This window comes from Rhinoraja longicauda, chromosome 28, assembly GCF_053455715.1.
Source record: "Rhinoraja longicauda isolate Sanriku21f chromosome 28, sRhiLon1.1, whole genome shotgun sequence".
In the NCBI taxonomy this organism is placed as follows: Eukaryota; Metazoa; Chordata; class Chondrichthyes; order Rajiformes; family Arhynchobatidae; genus Rhinoraja; species Rhinoraja longicauda.
The window spans coordinates 6,013,325-6,033,081 of record NC_135980.1 but is presented as its reverse complement, the minus strand read 5'-3'; positions in this window follow the sequence as shown (position 1 = coordinate 6,033,081).

The following is a 19,757-nucleotide window of genomic DNA, read 5'->3' as shown; positions in this document are numbered from 1 at the left end:
TAGAACAGTACAGCAGGGGAACAGGCCCTTCAGCCCACATTGTCTGTGCAGAACATGATGCCGTGTTGCCATTTCATGTTGGTTTGTTCATTAATTGCCATAGACTCTTTCTGGTTGTTACATCCTTCCGGACTAGTCAGCTTTGATGCAACCAGCTCCCTTTTGGCGATTGGCATTGAGGTCCTTCACATCAAGTACATTTGTGCTTTGTTGCTCTCAGTGCTTTTTCCAACTGTTGTTCAACGTGGAGGAGGACTGATGCATCAGCTGAGGGAGGATGCAGGCTGGTAATAGAAAGGTATCCTTACTCTTAGACTTCATGGGGCTTTACCTATCAATGCTGAGACTCCCAGCCTTTCCCCTCTGCACCGTATCACCCATTCACGTGAATGTCTTGCTGGTGAGATACAGAATTCGAAGGAGGAGTCTGTGAAGTGTCTGTAAAGTTTAATTCTCTGAGTATCTGACCCATTGAGTTACTCCAGTGCTTTGTGATTTGATCACTGTGTCCGTTAGACAACTCTGTGAATTGAGACAAAGATCCCCATATTTTTATGACGAATATATTGAAAAGTCAACGGTATTGCAAACAACTTTGATGTGTCTACATTCAGTGCTTAGTGTGAAGCTGGATGGTCTTTTTATGAAGCAACGGAGTGGCTTGAACGGTCATTTCAAAGAGCTGTTAAAAGTTAACCACCTTGTCAGTTCAGTTTAGTTTATTGTCACGTGTACTGAGCTATGGAGAAAATATCTTGTTGCGTGCTAAAATCATGCAAATTCCTGCAATTGTGCAAAGGCTGAACCAGGTAAGTGTGGCGGATTTCCACTTCAGGAATACAACAATGAATATGGCGGAGCAGAAGTAGAGTTTCTGCCTTACAGCGCCAGAGACCCAGGTTCGAACCTGACTATCGGTGCTTGCCTGTACGGTGTTTGTACGTTCTCCCCGTGACCTGCGCGGGTTTTCTCCAAGACCTCCGGTTTCCTCCCGAACTGCAAATCCGTACAGGTTTGTAGGTAATTGGCTTGGGATGATTGTAAATTGTCCCTAGTGTGTGTAGGATAGAGTTATTGCGTGTGGATTGCTGGTTGTTGCGGACTCGGTGAGTCAAAGGGCCTTTCTCTGTGCTGTATTTCTAAACTAAACTAACCAAATTGGTCTTTACAACTTAGCAGTCATGGACGGTATTCTTATTGTTGCCTCAAAATTCCAGATTCCTGGTTCAGAATTCCAATTCCACATTTGTTTTAGTGGGACATGCATTCACAGTTGGGGTTGCTAGTCCAGTAACTTAATCATTGCAGCAGCACCATCACTTCATAAAGCTTTAAATCAACATAAACACCATCGTACCACATTAACACATCTGCATCTATTTTGAAGCAAATCGTCCTTGTTTATTTCATTATAGATATTATCAGCAGGAGACTGTAAATGTAAATGAAATGTGTTACTGAGATATAAGATAGAAAATGCAGGAAATAGTCAACACGCCAGACAGGATAATGTCAGACTGCAGAGCTTTTGGAAGACCGTCCAGCATTGACATTTTATGGAACTGCAAGAATTTGTTTTTAGACACAATAGACTCCCACTGAATACAGTAAATGTAAAATGAAAGGTAAATATTGAGAGATTGCTCAATAATTCAGTTGGAAATTGTCACCTATCAGAGATTCCAAGGAGAAAGTCAGTTGGAATAACTTTAAATTCTCAATCATAAAACATTTTGAGAATTTATAGATTCTTTAAAAGGGAATTTATTAGCTATTAGATGAAGATTTGATAAAGAGGACTATGAAAAGACAAACAAAGTGTGATCAGGGTACAGTGACAAGATAGCGTCTGATACGGCACCGGAAGAGAGTATTCAACCTGTTGCGTTTGTGCCAGCTCTCTGCAGCACATTGCAGTCAGTCCTATTCTCCACCTCCCCATATGGCCCCATTGTCCCATGTTTATTTCCCTCAAGTGGCTGTCTAATTTCCTTTAAGATCATTGGATACTTCTGTATCTAATAATTCTGATTATAATAACTCTTAGAGATGGCAAATTAAAAACCATCAGCATTTGCAGCATTAAAAATATCTTCCTCACATTGACTAAATTTTCTTGCCCAGTAATTAAAAACTGTCTACTCAGATCCTTATACCATCAGCCAATTATGTTATCCATTAAGTGATGGTATAAGGACCAGAACACTCAACAAAACCTGTCATTGCCTTGTACTCTGTCCGATTTTCCTTCAACCTCCCTTGCTCCAGGGAGAACAATCCGAGCTATCTATCCTTGCAACTGAAACCGTCATCCCTGTAATCATTGTTTACAACACATATTTATGGTGTAACCAGTTTAATAAAGGTTCAACATAACTTCTCTGCTAATGTACTCAATAATTATGAGGCCCAAGATAGCATATGCTTTACTAACTCCGCTTTCTGCCATCTTCAACAAACGATGGATATGAACTCAAAGTCGCTCCAGACTTCACACGCTCTTTGTACATGTGGCACAAAGTCTATTTACCTCTTTCTTGCTGTTCTACTAAAATTCATCACTTCACAGTTCTCTGAATTTAATTCCATTCACCACCTGTCTGTGTCCTGTTGATGTCAATTGATCCTCACTGCTGCACCTCTATGTTTGAAATTTTTATTACAATCTTTGAAATTTAAATTCCAATATCAATGTAATTTATAAAAATAAAAAATGCAGTGGGTGTAGCACTGACCTTTGGTGAAAATCTGATTTTCATTCTTCACTCTCAAAAGCTTGTTTACCATCCTCCAATCAATTATTTTTACTCCAGCTGACTCTGCACTCGCCTCCCCCCCCTCCCCCCCCCCCCCCCACAACATCCACCCCCACCCCCACCAAACTCCACAATACTCCATTTTGTTAACCAGGCTTTTTTGCTGTACTTTGTCAATTGCTTTATTGAATTTCAAAGTGATAACATCGAACTTCCACTTCAGTTTTGCGTTAAATTACCTCATCATTGAGGTTACTTAAATATAATATGCATTTAACATTTTTGGTGCATGGCCAAGAGGTGTTTGCATATAGTTCATTTCTCCTGCGGAACGGTGAAGGAACGAGGCAGCTAAAAAGGCCAGTCATGAAAAAGAAATGCATTAGAGTTTGACCTCTATCTTTCTGCCTTCAAACTTACCTTCATTCAACCGCACTTCCTCCGCATTTCAATGCTATTCAAGTTATAAAGACATACAGCCAATGTGAAATCCAGAATGTGGTAGATGAACAAACTGAAATCTGCTATTCCTCCGATTCTAGATTTTATCATTCCCTTGCTAAATAAAAAACGTTCAAAGTCATCAAGCTACATCAGGTTTGCACTTAAATTCTCCTCAAATTTTTCATTTGATTTTTTTTCTCTCTTCACTTTCACTCCTAAAGCTCATAGCTTGTTAATGTACAGCTCAGTTTAGTGTGGGGTGTGTATTATTATGTATGCACTACTTTGTTTTAAAGGCAAGGCCAATAGTAATTGGGTTACTCTGACTGAGCAGAAATAAATTCATATGGAAATTCATATGGGAATAGTTTGACAGTTTGACAGATTGAGATAAAAGGAAGGGACCAATGAAAGAATAAGGGATGAACAGCCACGTCCTGTGCATGACTGTGCAGACTGCGCCTAACGGCTGCGGCTCTCTGGCAGTCTGTTGTCTTTTTTTCTTTTTGTTGTTGTTTGTGTCGGTGTTGGGATGGTTTTTGTTTCTGTTTTTGGCTGTGTATGTGTGGTGGGGGTGTGGGGTGTGGGGGGGGTGGGGTGGGGCGGGGGGAAACCTTTCTTTTATTAGGTCTCTTCCCCGGGGCGCAGCTCGCCCGCGGGGCCTTCCATCGCCCGGCGCGGCTCGGCTGCGGGACTTAACATCGCCGGCGCGGCTCGGCCGCGGGACGTTTCAGTGCCCGGTGCGGCTCGGCCGCTGGACTTAACATCGCCCGGTGCAGCCGCAGGACGTTTTGGTGCCCGGGGCGGCTCGGCCGCGGGGCCTTCCATCCCCTTGCGGGGGCTGTGCGTGTCGGTTGCCTCGGTAGGGGTCGAGCTGCCTGTCCGTGGGTGCAGGGGGAAGAGAGGGGAAGTTTTGTTGCCTCCATCACAGTGAGGGGGTGTTTGGAGTCACTGTGATGGATGTTTGTGTTGGGGTCGGGTGTCCTGTGTTCTTTTCTTTTTTGCTGTGTCTTGTGACTGCTGAAATTTCGTTCGGTGTTTGTGCCGAATGACAATAAAGTGTTGTTATGTATGAACAACCAAAAAGGTTTGAATTACAAACATACAAACATATGAATTTGGAGCAGATCGAACACCCAGCCCTTCATACTTGCTCTGCCAACCAATAAATCATCAGAGACCTGATTGTAACTTCAACTCCTCATTCCTATTTACCTTGTGTTAACCTTTCATTCCCTTCCAAACTTATTTATTGTGAAGAATCAAAACTCTATTAATTCTGCTTTATAAGTATTTGAAATCATTTTTTCCACTGACACATGAAGAGGATTGTTGCAAAGGTTCATGAGAGAAATAAATATTCACTACATTCCTGTCTTATCTGCTGACCCCGAGTTCTCCTACAATAGAAAATCTCCTGCCTACAGCCACCTTTTCAGGATTCTTCATGATTTTCTAAATTTAAATCAAGTCTCACCTCAATCTAAACTCCAGTAGATACGAGCTCAGCCGTCCAGTCACCAAACAACTCATTTCAATCTTCTCTGAACTATTCCAGTGCGTTCCTGACCGTCCTTAAATTAGAGCATTATCATCCTTTGCTGTTAGTTAGATGTTTAATATAACCTGAATTTTGCAATGGTACAATTTATATTTCATATAATTTCTGAAAATAACCAGAAATACGTACAGTAATTTACTTTTGTAACAACCTTTGAGTGAGGCTGCAAAAACCATGGAGGACATTGCTGAGCAATAAGGCATCACATTAAATGCAGAGACAAAGGAAGGGCGGTCTAACTCTTCAGTTTTTACACCACTATAAAGCTGGTAATTTTGGAGTCTAAAAATATTTCTGCTAGTCAAGTTCACAGCCTCACCCATGAATATTTTTAGAAGTGGGCCATGTCATGTACTGTTCACTGTACTGAACCAGGACTGCAGGCAGCAAAAGGCAACAAACATCACCACACTTTACACCAGAAAAGGCCATTTCGTTCAAGTGCAGAAAATATTTAGTTTACTTAATTTTCTGCTTCGCGACAATTCTAAATAATAATAGTGCAATCTGGTTCTATAGAAAAGAATTTTCAATATTTTTGCATTCCAATTTCCAAATGATTAAAGATCTTTTGTAGTAATTGATTTTCAATATCCTTCCTCAAATTTGGAGACCAAAACTGCACACAGTACTCCAGGTGCGGTCTCACCAGGGCCCGGTACAACTGTAGAAGGACCTCTTTGCTCCTATACTCAACTCCTCTTGTTACGAAGGCCAACATTCCATTGGCTTTCTTCACTGCCTGCTGAACCTGCATGCTTCCTTTCATTGACTGATGCACTAGGACACCCAGATCTCGTTGAACTCCCCCTCCTCCTAACTTGACACCATTCAGATAATAATCTGCCTTTCTATTCTTACTTCCAAAGTGAATAACCTCACACTTATCTACATTAAACTGCATCTGCCATGTATCCGCCCACTCACACAACCTGTCCAGGTCACCCTGCAGCCTTATTGCATCTTCCTCACAATTCACACTACCCCCCAACTTAGTATCATCTGCAAATTTGCTAATGGTACTTTTAATCCCTTCGTCCAAGTCATTAATGTATATCGTAAATAGCTGGGGTCCCAGCACCGAACCTTGCGGTACCCCACTGGTCACTGCCTGCCATTCCGAAAGGGACCCATTTATCCCCACTCTTTGCTTTCTGTCTGTCAACCAATTTTCTATCCATGTCAGTACCCTACCCCCAATACCATGTGCCCTAATTTTGCCCACTAATCTCCTATGTGGGACCTTGTCGAAGGCTTTCTGAAAGTCAAGGTACACCACATCCACTGACTCTCCCTTGTCAATTTTCCTAGTTACATCCTCAAAAAATTCCAGTAGATTTGTCAAGCATGATTTCCCCTTCGTAAATCCATGCTGACTCGGAACGATCCCGTTACTGCTATCCAAATGCTCAGCAATTTCGTCTTTTATAATTGACTCCAGCATTTTCCCCACCACTGATGTCAGACTAACTGGTCTATAATTACCCGTTTTCTCTCTCCCTCCTTTCTTAAAAAGTGGGATAACATTTGCTATTCTCCAATCCACAGGAACTGATCCTGAATCTATAGAACATTGAAAAATGATCTCCAATGCTTCCACTATTTCTAGAGCCACCTCCTTAAGTACTCTGGGATGCAGACCATCAGGCCCTGGGGATTTATCAGCCTTCAGTCCCATCAGTCTACCCAAAACCATTTCCTGCCTAATGTGGATTTCCTTCAGTTCCTCCATCACCCTAGGTTCTCCAGCCCCTAGAACATTTGGGAGATTGTGTGTATCTTCCTCAGTGAAGACAGATCCAAAGTAACGGTTTAACTCGTCTGCCATTTCTTTGTTCCCCATAATAAATTCCCCTGCTTCTGTCTTCAAGGGACCCACATTTGCCTTGACTATTTTTTTCCTCTTCACGTACCTAAAAAAACTTTTGCTATCCTCCTTTATATTATTGGCTAGTTTACCCATGTACCTCATCTTTTCTCCTCGTATTGCCTTTTTAGTTAACTTTTGTTGCTCTTTAAAAGAGTCCCAATCCTCTGTCTTCCCACTCTTCTTTGCTATGTTATACTTCCTCTCCTTAATTTTTATGCTGTCCCTGACTTCCCTTGTCAGCCACAGGTGTCTCTTAGTCCCCTTAGAGTCTTTCCACCTCTTTGGAATAAATTGATCCTGCAACCTCTGCATTATTCCCAGGAATACCTGCCATTGCTGTTCTACCGTCTTCCCTGCTAGGGCCTCCTTCCAATCAATTTTGGCCAGCTCCCGCCTCATGCCTCTGTAATCCCCCTTGCTATACTGTAATACCGACACTTCCGATTTTCCCTTCTGCCTTTCCATTTGCAGAGTAAAACTTATCATGTTGTGATCACTGCCTCCTAATGGCTCTTTTACCTCTAGTCCCCTTATCAGATCAGGATCATTACACAACACTAAATCCAGAATTGCCTTCTCCCTGGTAGGCTCCAGTACAAGCTGTTCTAAGAATCCATCTCGAAGGCACTCTACAAACTCTCTTTCCTGGGGTCCATTTCCAACCTGATTTTCCCAGTCTACCTGCATGTTGAAATCTCCCATAACCACCGTAGCATTACATTTTTGACACGCCAATTTTATCTCCTGATTTAACTTGCACCCTAAGTCGAGGCTACTGTTTGGGGGCCTATAGATAACTCCCATTAGGGTCTTTTTACCCTTACAATTTCTCATTTCTATCCATACTGATTCAACATCTCCTGATTCTATGTCACCCCTTGCAAGGGAATAAATATCATTCCTTACCATCAGAGCAACCCCACCCCCTCTGCCCACCTGTCTGTCTTTTCTATACGTTGTGTACCCCTGAATATTCAGTTCCCAGCCCTGGTCCTCTTGTAGCCATGTCTCAGTGATCCCTACAACATCATACTTGCCCATGACTAACTGAGCCTCAAGCTCATCCACTTTATTTTTTATACTACGCGCATTTAAGTACAACACTTTAACTTCTGTATTTACCTCCCCTCTCACATCGTTCACAATTGGCCCTGCCCTTAATTTCTTTTCCGCTCTAGAACTTCTGTTCCCATTCTTCCGAGAGTCTTTTGCAATATCTCCTGTATTCCCTTTTACCTCATCTTCATATTCACAATTTGTTAACCCCTCCCCCCCACTACTTAGTTTAAAGCCACAGGTGTCACACTAGCAAACCTGCCTGCCAGAATGTTTGTCCCCCTGCTGTTAAGATGCAACCCGTCCCTTTTGTACAAGTCACCCCTAGCCCAGAAGAGATCCCAGTGGTCCAGAAATCTAAATCCCTGCTCCCTGCACCAGTCCCTCAGCCATAAATTCATACCCTCTATCTCTCTGTTCCTGGCCTCACCAGCACGAGGTACCGGTAGCAGTCCAGAGATAACTACCTTCGACGTCCTACTTCTCAGCGTTTTTCCCAACTCTCTAAACTCCCGCTGTAGCACCTCCTTCCTCTTCCGCCCGACGTCATTCGTGCCCACGTGCACAACGACTTCAGGTTGATCGCCTTCCCTCGCTAGGATTTTCTGAAGCCGGTCTGTGATGTGTTGAACCCTGGCACCAGGGAGGCAACAGACCATCCTCAAGTCCCTCCTGCTGCCACAGAATCTTCTATCCGTCCCTCGGACTATGGAGTCACCGACCACTACGGCTCTTCCAGACTTCGGTCTCCCCTGTCGTGTATCCTTGCCAACAGGTCCGCCACTCGGACTGGAAACGTCTTCTGCCCCGACATTTCCCAAGAGGGTATACCTATTTGCAATAGGCACAGCCACTGGGGTCTCCTGTAGTCCACGTCCACTCCCCCCGGAAACAGTCTCCCACCTTCGCTCGACCTGGACCCTTGGCGTGACAGCCTCACAATAGGTCCTGTCGAGGAAACTCTCGCATTCCCGGATGGTCCTGAGGTCATCCAACTGCCTCTCCAACTCCACCACACGTCCCTTCAGGAGCTGCACCTGGACACAGTTCTTGCAGGTGTAGCTCCCAGAAGCTCCCGCGACGTCCCTGTCTTCCCACATCCTGCAGGAAACACACCGCACCAACTTTTCCGCCATCACCTTGTGCCTATAACCAGCTCTGGCTTAAAACAATGGTATCCTCCTCACCTCAGCCTCCTCGCCGAAGACTCGCAGCCAAAGACTCGCACTTTTCTCACTGGGCTGCACCTGAACAGGGCTGCACCCTTTTGTGAGCCTTGCTTATATCACCAATTTAAATTGCCTGATTGTCCAATTTACCTGACTTCTCACTTAAACTGCCTGTTGAACTGTGATTAGCACTTACTTTACTGCTCAGCCAACGGGCGTCCTTGCTCTGCTCCCGGACTTTTCAAATTGACTACTACTTCCTTTTGGCGCTCTTTTTAAACTGCCTGTTCAACTGTGATTAGCACTTACTTTACTGCTCAGCCAACGGGCGTCCTTGCTCTGCTCCCGGACTTTTCAAATTGACTACTACTTCCTTTTGGCGCTCTTTTTAAACTGCCTGTTCAACTGTGATTAGCACTTACTTTACTGCTCAGCCAACGGGCGTCCTTGCTCTGCTCCCGGACTTTTCAAATTGACTACTACTTCCTTTTGGCGCTCTTTTTAAACTGCCTGTTCAACTGTGATTAGCACTTACTTTACTGCTCAGCCAACGGGCGTCCTTGCTCTGCTCCCGGACTTTTCAAATTGACTACTACTTCCTTTTGGCGCTCTTTTTAAACTGCCTGTTGAACTGTGATTAGCACTTACTTTACTGCTCAGCCAACGGGCGTCCTTGCTCTGCTCCCGGACTTTTCAAATTGACTACTACTTCCTTTTGGCGCTCTTTTTAAACTGCCTGTTCAACTGTGATTAGCACTTACTTTACTGCTCAGCCAACGGGCGTCCTTGCTCTGCTCCCGGAAGGTGTGGAATTCTCTGCCTCAGAAGGCAGTGGAGGCCAGTTCGTTGGATGCTTTCAAGAGAGAGCTGGATAGAGCTCTTAAGGATAGCGGAGTGAGGGGGTATGGGGAGAAGGCAGGAACGGGGTACTGATTGATAGTGATCAGCCATGATCGCATTGAATGGCGGTGCTGGCTCGAAGGGCTGAATGGCCTACTCCTGCACCTATTGTCTATTGTCTATTGTCTATTGTCATCATTTTCTACTTCATCATTTTCTTTAGATTATTTCATTATGTGATTTTTGGCAAAACTTCCCCGTCCAGTAACCTTTCCTGTTATGTCCTAAATTGATCGCTAAAATCACAGACCAGTTGCAACACCCACTGGATCACGTGGATCATATCAATCTATAACAGGTGGTACAGAATTAACCTGTTTTACAAGTTTCCCCAGAATGCTTTTTAAAGGATCAACATTCAATCCAACTTCTTTATCTTCACTGAGATCTGTAACCTTTTCCAACCCCAAATACAATTTCAATCCTGTTTAGGCCATTTCTTTCTGGGGTAGGCAGAATGATCACAGGACTTCCTATCGCATCCTCGCACCCCGGCTATCCCCTCTTCTTCCCTCTCCCATCAGGCAAAAGGTATAGAAGTGTGAAAATGCATACCTCCAGATTCAGGGATGGTTTCTTCCCAGCTGTTATCAGACAACTGAACCACCCTACCACAACTAGAGAGCAGTCCTGAACTACTATCCACCTCATTCGGTGACCCTCGGACTATGTTTGATCGGCCTTTACTGGCTTTATCTTGCACTAAGAGTCATTCCCTTATCATGTATCTGTACACTGTGGACGTCTCAATTTTAATCATGTAGTGCCTTTCCGCTGACTGGTTCGTACACAGCAAAAGATTTTCACTGTACCTCGGTAAACTAAAGTGTAGGCATTCATAAACTGCACTCATATCTTGACATAACTCTTTCTGCTTACTTTCTGCTTAGTCAAGGTTTCCTGGCTATTGCCCTGAAGGGCCTCTGTGGAATCCTTGATTAAAGAATGTGCCTCCAGCAAGGTATGGTTTTCACTGCCCTAACTGCGGCAATGGATAGAGAACTGGTTTGCAGACAGGAAGCAAAGTGTAGGAATTAAGGGAACCTTTTCAGAATGGCAGGCAGTGACTAGTGGGGTGCCGCAAGGCTCGGTGCTGGGACCCCAGTTATTTACAATATGTATATTAACGATTTAGACGAGGGAATTAAATGTGACATCTCCAAGTTTGTGGATGACACAAAGCTGGGTGGCAGTGTGAGCTGCGATGAGAATGCTATGAGTCTGCAGGGTGACTTGGATAGTATAAGAAAATAACTGCAGATGCTGGTACAAATTGATTTATTCACAAAATGCTGGAGTAACTCAACAGGTCAGGCAGCATCTCGGGAGAGAAGGAATGGGTGACGTTTCGGGTAGAGACCCTTCTTCAGACTGATGTCAGGGGGGCGGGGCAAAGGAAGGATATAGGTGGAGACAGGAAGATAGAGGGAGATCTGGGAAGGAGGAGGGAGAGGAGGGGAAGGGAGGGACAGAGGAACTATCTAAAGTTGGAGAAGTCGATGTTCATACCACTGGGTGACTTGGATAGGTAGGGTGAGTGGGCAGATGGTTGGCAGATGCAGTATAATGTGGATAAATGTGAGGTTATCCACTTTGGTGGCAAGTACAGGAAGGCACATTCTGATCTGAATCGTGTCAGATTAGGAAAAGGGGAGATGCAACAGGACCTGGATGTGCTTGTACATCAGTCACTGAAAGTAAGCATGCAGGTACAGCAGGCAGTGAAGAAAGCTAATGGCATGTTGGCCTTCATTGCGAGAGGATTTGAGTTTAGGAGCAAGGAGGTCCTGCTGCAGTTGTACAGGGCCCTGGTGAGATCGCACCAGGAGTTTTGTGTGCAATTTTGGTCTAATTTGAGGAAGGACATTATTGCTATTGAGGGAGTGCAGCGTAAGTTCACCAGGTTAATTCCCAGGATGGTGGGACTGACATATGATGAAAGAATGGGTCGACTGGACTTATATTCACTGGAATTTAGAAGGATGAGAGGGAATCTTATTGAAACATACAAAATTCTTGGACAGGATTGGACAGGCTAGATGCAGGAAAAATGTTCCCGATGTTGGGGGAGTCCAGAACCAGGGGTCACAATTTAAGAGTAAGGTGGTAGGGCATTTAGGACTGAGATGAGGAAAACCTTCTTCACCCAGAGATTTGAATCTGTGGAATTCTCTGCCACAGAAGGCAGTGGAGGCCAATTCATTGGATGTTTTCAAGAGAGAGTTAGATTTAGCTCTTAGGGCTAAAGGAATTAAGGGATATGGGGAAAAAGCAGGAACGGGGTACTGATTTTAGATGATCAGCCATGATCATATTGAATGGCAGTGCTGGTTCGAAGGGCCGAATGGCCTATTCCTGCACCGATTTTTCTATGTTTCTATCTCTGGAGAAAAGGAATAGGTGACATTTTGAGACAAGACTTCTTCCGAGTCTGGACCTATCTCTACCTATCACATGTCAGCGATAGACACAAAATGCTGGACAGAACAGGCAGCATCTCTGAAGAGAAGGAATGGGTGACATTTCGGGTTGAGGCCTTCTCTCCGGAGATACTGTCTGTCCCGCTAAGTTACTACAGCATTTTGTGTCTATCGTCGATTTAAACCACCATCTGCAGTTCTTTCCTATCACTTGTTAGCTCTTTTTTCCAATTTTCTCCCCCCTACTCCAATCAGTCTGAAGAAGGGTCCCGACCCTAACGTCATCTGTTCATTCCTTCCACAGTTGCTGCCTGACCCACCGAGTGCTTTCCTCACACTTTGTGTTTTCCTTCCCTAATTTCTTGTTGTTATGTTCTAACCCATGACCTTTATACTGTCCTATATTATTTTGGAATATTGCCACCTCATGTTGTTGATGACGTTGTTATTTTCATTTCCTTTTCTCAGTTAACCAAATGAAATATTTTACTGTGAGAAAATCTGCACCCTTGATAAGAATGCATCTTCGTGCACAGTTACAACACATATCTAGTTCAGCATTTTCAACTGAAAAACCTCGCAAAGGAGAGATTATGTTTCAAAACCTCTCTGGGCACAAAAATAAATGCAGTCTCAATAATTAGTGGTAACCATTTTGCTGTGAAGTCATTTCCAAAGCTGCAATTAGACCAGATGCATCCGCATCATATTCTTTCTTGGACAGGCTTGGAAAAAAACACCTTCTGATTTGCTTTTGGGTCACAAGATTTCATGGGACACTAGTTCAGCTGTTTTCGCAGGAGGAAAGGAAGGATGTTCCTATCCAAAATGCAGCAACATGGCTATTAAAATTACATTGTGCAATATTCAACCCACAGGTCAATCAAAGATTATGTATTACTTTTAATCGTGACACCCTCATGAACAGATAAACAAAAATATAAGTTGTAGCGACCATAGAGAATGGTCCAGGTCGTCGAACCCTCGGATTGGCCAGCGAGGTCACGTGGGAACGCGACCATAGGGATTGGTCCAGAGAGCGACATCGCTGATTGGCCAGCGATGTCATGTGCGCGTTTGGCGCCCGATTGAGTCAGTTCGGCGAAGTCTTCAAGGAAGACAGTAAGTTTGTATTGGTTGTCCTTTACCTTGTTGTTTAACTCTGTATCCGAATATTGCGGCTGCAATAAACTCCTCTTACAACCAACAAGTTTCGGACTCGCCATATTGGTGACCCCGACGTGATCTGGACGATCACCGACTGAGCAGGAACCCGACGCCTCGTTGACGATGACCGAGCAGGGCACACCGGAGTCAAGCGCGGCAGGCGTTCATCTACCGTTGTTTTGGACGCACGCACCGCAAGCTTGGTTTATCCACGCCGAGGCTCAATTTCATATAAAGAAGGTGTCGGACGAATCCACGAAGTACTTCTACCTCGTCAGCGCTCTATCACCGGACACAACCAAGCGCGTGATGCGGTTCATCGTGAATCCACCTGCGGAAAACAAGTACGAGGCCATGAAGAAAGTATTACTGCGAACCTTCGGGTTTAATAAGCATGGTGGTGCGGCAAAACTTCTGCACCTACCGGATCTTGGAGACCAACTGCCTTCCGTCCTCATGGCCGAAATGATGATGCTAGCCGGTGAGCATACGGATTGCCCTATGTTCGAGCAGGCATTCCGCGAGAAACTTCCCGAGGATGTCCGACTGCTGCTCACGGATTGTTCTTTTAAGGACCCCGAAGCATATGCAGCAAAAGCGGACGCGCTCATAGCGGCAAAAAACAAGGCGAGTGGTTCGATCAACAAAGTCTCGACATCAGTGACCACGCCACAGCGACGGCAAGATGGCGCCATGTCTCCCGCCAATTCTCAGAAAGCCCGCCAAAAAGATCCGCACAAGCGCGGCTGGTGCTATTATCACCTACGATGGGGTAACGAATCCCGCAACTGTCGTTTGCCTTGTACCTTCGCGGGAAATGCCTCGGCCGATCGTACATAGGGGCAGTTACGATTGGCCAGAACCGGCGCCTCTATGTCCATGATCGATTCACGGACACAGAATTTTTGGTAGACACGGGAGCCATCGTCAGCATAGTGCCGCCGACCGACCTCGAAACCAGATCGGGTAAGACAGGTCCCACCCTCATCGCGGTTAATGGCAGCCCAATTCGCACTTTCGGTACACGGAAGATGTCCCTTGTGTTAGGCCTCCGCACGTACGAATGGCCATTCATCATAGCCGACGTCAAACAAGCGATCCTGGGCGCAGATTTTCTCTGGGCTTTTTCACTGGTTCCTGATGTCCGCGGTAACGACCTCCGACCCTCCGCCGAAGATGAGCACGTCGCTCCGACAATCGCCTCCTCGCCCAGCCCTACTGTCCAGGCCGTCGTCGCGGCCCCCGACTCGTATGCTGCGATTCTGGCAGAGTTTCCGGAGCTGCTCGTCCAACGTTTTGACACGCCTTCGGCTAAGCACGGTGTGGTCCATCACATCCGCACCGAAGGCCCTCCCGTTTTCGCTCGGGCCAGGAGACTACCGCCAGACAAACTGGTGGTGGCAAGGGCGGAGTTCAGGAAAATGGAGGAAATGGGAATTGTCCGTCAGTCTGACAGCCCGTGGGCCTCGCCGTTACACATGGTCTCCAAAGCATCTGGGGGGTGGAGACCATGTGGCGATTATCGGCGTCTCAATGCTGTCACCACGGCTGATCGCTACCCCATACCGCACCTACAGAATTTTTCATCTGGGCTGGAAGGAGCGGTGGTGTTTTCCAAAATCGATTTGGTGCAAGGATACCATCAGATTCCGGTGCGACCGGAGGACATACAGAAAACTGCAACAATTACTCCGTTCGGGTTGTTTGAATGATTGCGTATGCCTTTCGGTTTAAAGAACGCGGCACAGGCTTTCCAGCGACTGATGGACCGCGTGGGCCGGGGTTTACCGTTTTTGTTTATTTATTTAGACGACATCCTGGTAGCCAGCCCCTCCGTGCAGGAACACCAGGCCCATTTGCGGACCGTGTTCCAGCGGCTCCAAGACCACGGGCTCATAATCCAACCCTCCAAATGTCAATTCGGCCTTCCTGCTCTTGATTTTCTAGGGCACAGAATTACCCCTGCCGGCGCCTCCCCTTTGCCCGAAAAGGTGGAGGCTATCCGGGCATTTCCTAGGCCCACCACAGTAAAAGGGCTACAGGAGTTCGTAGGCATGGTTAATTTCTACCATAGGTTCGTTCCGGCAGCTGCGCGAGTCATGCGCCCACTCTTCCAATGCCTTGCAGGGAATCCGGTAGAGTTGTTGTGGTCCCCGACCGCTGAGTCGGCTTTTACAGCAGCTAAGGCAGCTTTGGCAGACGCCACCATGTTGGTCCATCCGAGCCCCTCCGCCCCCACGGCCCTGACGGTTGACGCCTCTGACGTGGCGGTGGGCGGGGTTCTGGAGCAGCAGATCGGTGGCCGTTGGCAGCCTTTAGCGTTTTTCAGCCGGCAACTAAATTCGGCCGAGCTGAAGTATAGCGCATTTGACCGAGAGCTTCTGGCTCTCTATTTAGCTGTTCGTCATTTCAGGTACTTCCTCGAGGGCCGCCCATTTGTGGCATTTACGGACCACAAGCCATTAACATTTGCTTTTTTGAAATTGTCTGACCCATGGTCGGCCCGCCAGCAGCGGCACCTGACCGCTATCTCCGAATTTACAACCGATGTCCGTCATGTCGCGGGTAAGCTTAATGCCGTTGCTGACGCCCTGTCTAGACCTGCTTTTCCCCCTATTTCGGCAGTGGACTGCGAAGTGGATCCCAAGGAGCTTGCGGAGGCACAGCTCCTAGCGGATACCGTTTCGGCTTACCGGTCCACCACTTCGGGATTGAAGTTGGCCCAGGTAGCTTGTGGGTCGGAGGGCACGAAAGTCTGGTGCGATGTTTCTCTTCCCCGTCCCAGGCCGGTAGTACCGCCCTCCCTTCAGCGCCGGGTTTTCGATGCCATTCATGGGCTGGCGCACCCGTCCATCCGCTCCACCTCTGCCTTGGTAGCAGCGAGGTTTGTCTGGCATGGCCTGCGGAAACAGGTAGCGGGGTGGGCACGTTCCTGCGTGCCCTGTCAGACCGTTAAAGTCCAGCGCCACGTCCAGCCCCCCGTACAGGATTTCGAGGTCCCGGCTGTTCGTTTTTTCCACATCCACGTGGATTTGGTCGGGCCTTTGCCTTCCTCCCGGGGCTACACCCACCTCCTCACGGTGGTGGATCGGTTCACCCGGTGGCCAGAGGCTTTCCCATTGTTTGATATTTCGTCAGCGTCTTGTGCTAGGACTTTGGCCCTTCATTGGGTAGCTCGTTTCGGGGTCCCGGCAGTTATTACCACTGACAGAGGGCCACAGTTCACTTCGTCCCTCTGGGCCGCGCTGGCAGAACTGTACGGGTCCAAGTTACAACCCACGACTGCATATCACCCCCAAGCAAATGGACTCGTAGAAAGGTTCCACCGCCAACTTAAGGCGTCCCTCAGTGCAAGGCTTGAAGGCCCGGACTGGGTAGACCAACTCCCTTGGGTTCTTTTGGGCATCCGGACTGCTCCTAAGCCAGATCTCGGTGCGTCGTCCGCAGAGCTATTATATGGCTCGACACTTCGAGTACCCGGAGATCTGTTTCCGGACCCTTCAGACCTGCTGCCTACAGTCCCATCAGTGTTAGCATCTCTCCGGGAACGGGTGGGCTCCCTGGCTCCAGTTCCGACTTCACGTCATGGGTGTCCCATGGTACATGAACCGTCTTCCCTGAAGGACTGTGAGTTTGTTTTTCTGCGTAAAGATGCCCATCGCGCCCCGTTGCAGAGGGTCTATCAAGGGCCGTTCCGGGTTTTACGTAAGGGAACGGCTACCTTCACCTTAGACATGTGCGGCAAGAGTGAGCTCGTCTCGGTGTCCCGGCTCAAACCTGCCCATTTGGACCCGGATCAACCAGTCCTGGTCGGTCAAACCCCTAGGAGAGGCCGACCTCCGTTAGTTCCGCTCAGTACGGGACCCCCCGTTCCGACAGTTCCTCCAGGACCCCCCGTTCCGGCAGTCCCTCCAGGACCCCCCGTTCCGGTAGTTCCTCCAGAACCTCTCGTTCCGGCTGTTCCGCCAAGTCCGGAACCTCCGGCTCCTGTGGTTCAGGCTGTCCCTCTCCGTACTCGTTATGGTCGCGAAATCCGGCTCCCTGCTAGGTTCCGCACCTCGGGTTCTGGGGGGAGGTCATGTAGCGACCATAGAGAATGGTCCAGGTCGTCGAACCCTCGGATTGGCCAGCGAGGTCACGTGGGAACGCGACCATAGGGATTGGTCCAGAGAGCGACATCGCTGATTGGCCAGCGATGTCATGTGCGCGTTTGGCGCCCGATTGAGTCAGTTCGGCGAAGTCTTCAAGGAAGACAGTAAGTTTGTATTGGTTGTCCTTTACCTTGTTGTTTAACTCTGTATCCGAATATTGCGGCTGCAATAAACTCCTCTTACAACCAACAAGTTTCAGACTCGCCATAAAGTTATCTTAAATTTGTGCATGCCATGCAGATTGATGCTGTAGTATGTTCCATTTTAGCAAAAACACAAATAACCTATTGAGCTTTGCTCTCATGATTAAGCCACACCCTGCTATGTTACTGCTTTGTTTTATATGTACGCATTGTTGAATCATGTGTACATTTACAGGGTCACTATTGGAACGATTCTTTTTCCAATTAGATGCGTGCTAGTGTTACATCATAAAACCTATCTGTTAATAACAAATAAATAGGCATGTAATTATTTACTGCCTGCCCAATGAATTATCGAGGTCACAGTGGCAGTGTAAAACATGAGACGTCTGGAGAAACAGAAAGTAATGTTTTACTATGATAAATTTCAAGGTCAGGGAATTTTATGTGAGGTTTCCGAAAAAGACTGTTCTCAAGTGTTGGGCACCACTGCTGTGGATGGTATTTATTAGTCAAAATAATCTCAAATGTAGCAGTGGGTCTACTTTGGAAGCAAGCTTGGCATCTTCAAATGCAGTTAAAAATCAACTGCTGCCTTACTGTGGACCTCAAATTAAATATATCGGCAGAATTGGATGAGAACGACAGATTTTCTTCCTTACTGAAGAACCAGATGCATATTTATGACAGCCCATTGCATCATGATCCTTTTCACAGATATGTTATTTACAGATTTTTGCTTTAACAAGAATTTAAATTACCAAACTGGTTCTGTGTTTTGTCAGCCAGAGTATGAAGCATTGATGGAGGCAGGTTTCACAGCAGTCAATCGTATAAGTTCAGATAAAACAGTTAGCAGAATAGAACAAATATTTGAGAGAAATGCGTTGTGCCATTAATGTACATTGTGCTTAAAGCTTTTCAGCTGGCTGCTTCAAAGAGCATTGTTTGAACTCGAGCCAAATTCTTTAGACAGGATGCACTAATAAATTCAATTGTAACAAAAACCAACTACTACACTGAATGAGTTATTTCCAAAAATATGCCTGCTCTGTACTTAAAGGTCAGAATTTAGAAACCTGTAACACGCTGGAAAATAATACTTTTCTAAATTGGCTTGTAAAGAACCTTTGCTTGGTTGGTTTTTAGTCATTGGGGCTTGAAGTTTGTCTCTGCTATTTTTGGTGAGCTGGTGAGCACGTCAGAATCTACATTGCCTTGTTGTAATTAAATCAATAATCTTTTGGGTTAATGACCTGGTAAAAATAATCCATCCAGGTACTTGCCATGTACAAGTTAACCAATATACTAAAAATAGTGCATTGGAAATATTTCAAATCTCCAATTGATTCTTTTCTTTTGGCTCTCTGTACCCTCCTATCTATTTGGATGAAAGAATGGAATTGGTAATTCCCCCAACATGGATGTTTATGTTGATTTTGCTGATAATTGTAAAATACTGTACTTTCTTATTTTTATTTTTTCCATCTTTCCCAATTTTATTCATTCATGTCAATAAGAATTGTAATTCTTTGAATATTTCCAAGAATCTGAGTAGAAAAGCTAGGCTGACGTTCCAATAATAATAATAATAATAATAATGTATTACATTTATATAGCGCTTTTCATACACTCAAAGACGCTTTACAGGTCATGTAATGCCATGGTGTGGGAATGTTGTTCCAATTCTCAGCAGATACCTGCCAACATTGCTCATTTTAAAAATTGTCACATTCCTTAGAACATCAGAAGAGGTTATTTGACCCATCAAGTCGATACCAGTTCTCTGAACAATCCCATCAATTCCATTCCCCCAGTTATGTTTCTGAAACCCATTCTCGCTCACTGGTCGATTGGCTTCATCCTGACTCTCCTACCAGCGCTCGACATCAGGGGAAAGTTACAGCAAAAAATTAACTTACCAACAACCACATTGTGGTGATGTGGGGAGAAACCAAAGCACCTGGGGCGTACACACAGTCACGGAGAGTGCATGCAAATCACATGTAGACAAGCATCAAATGTCTGGATTGAAACTCACTAGGACTCCAAAACAATTGTTCTATCAACTGTGCAATTGTGCCAATGATGCTCTGCATTGCCTTACTTTAATGAAGTCA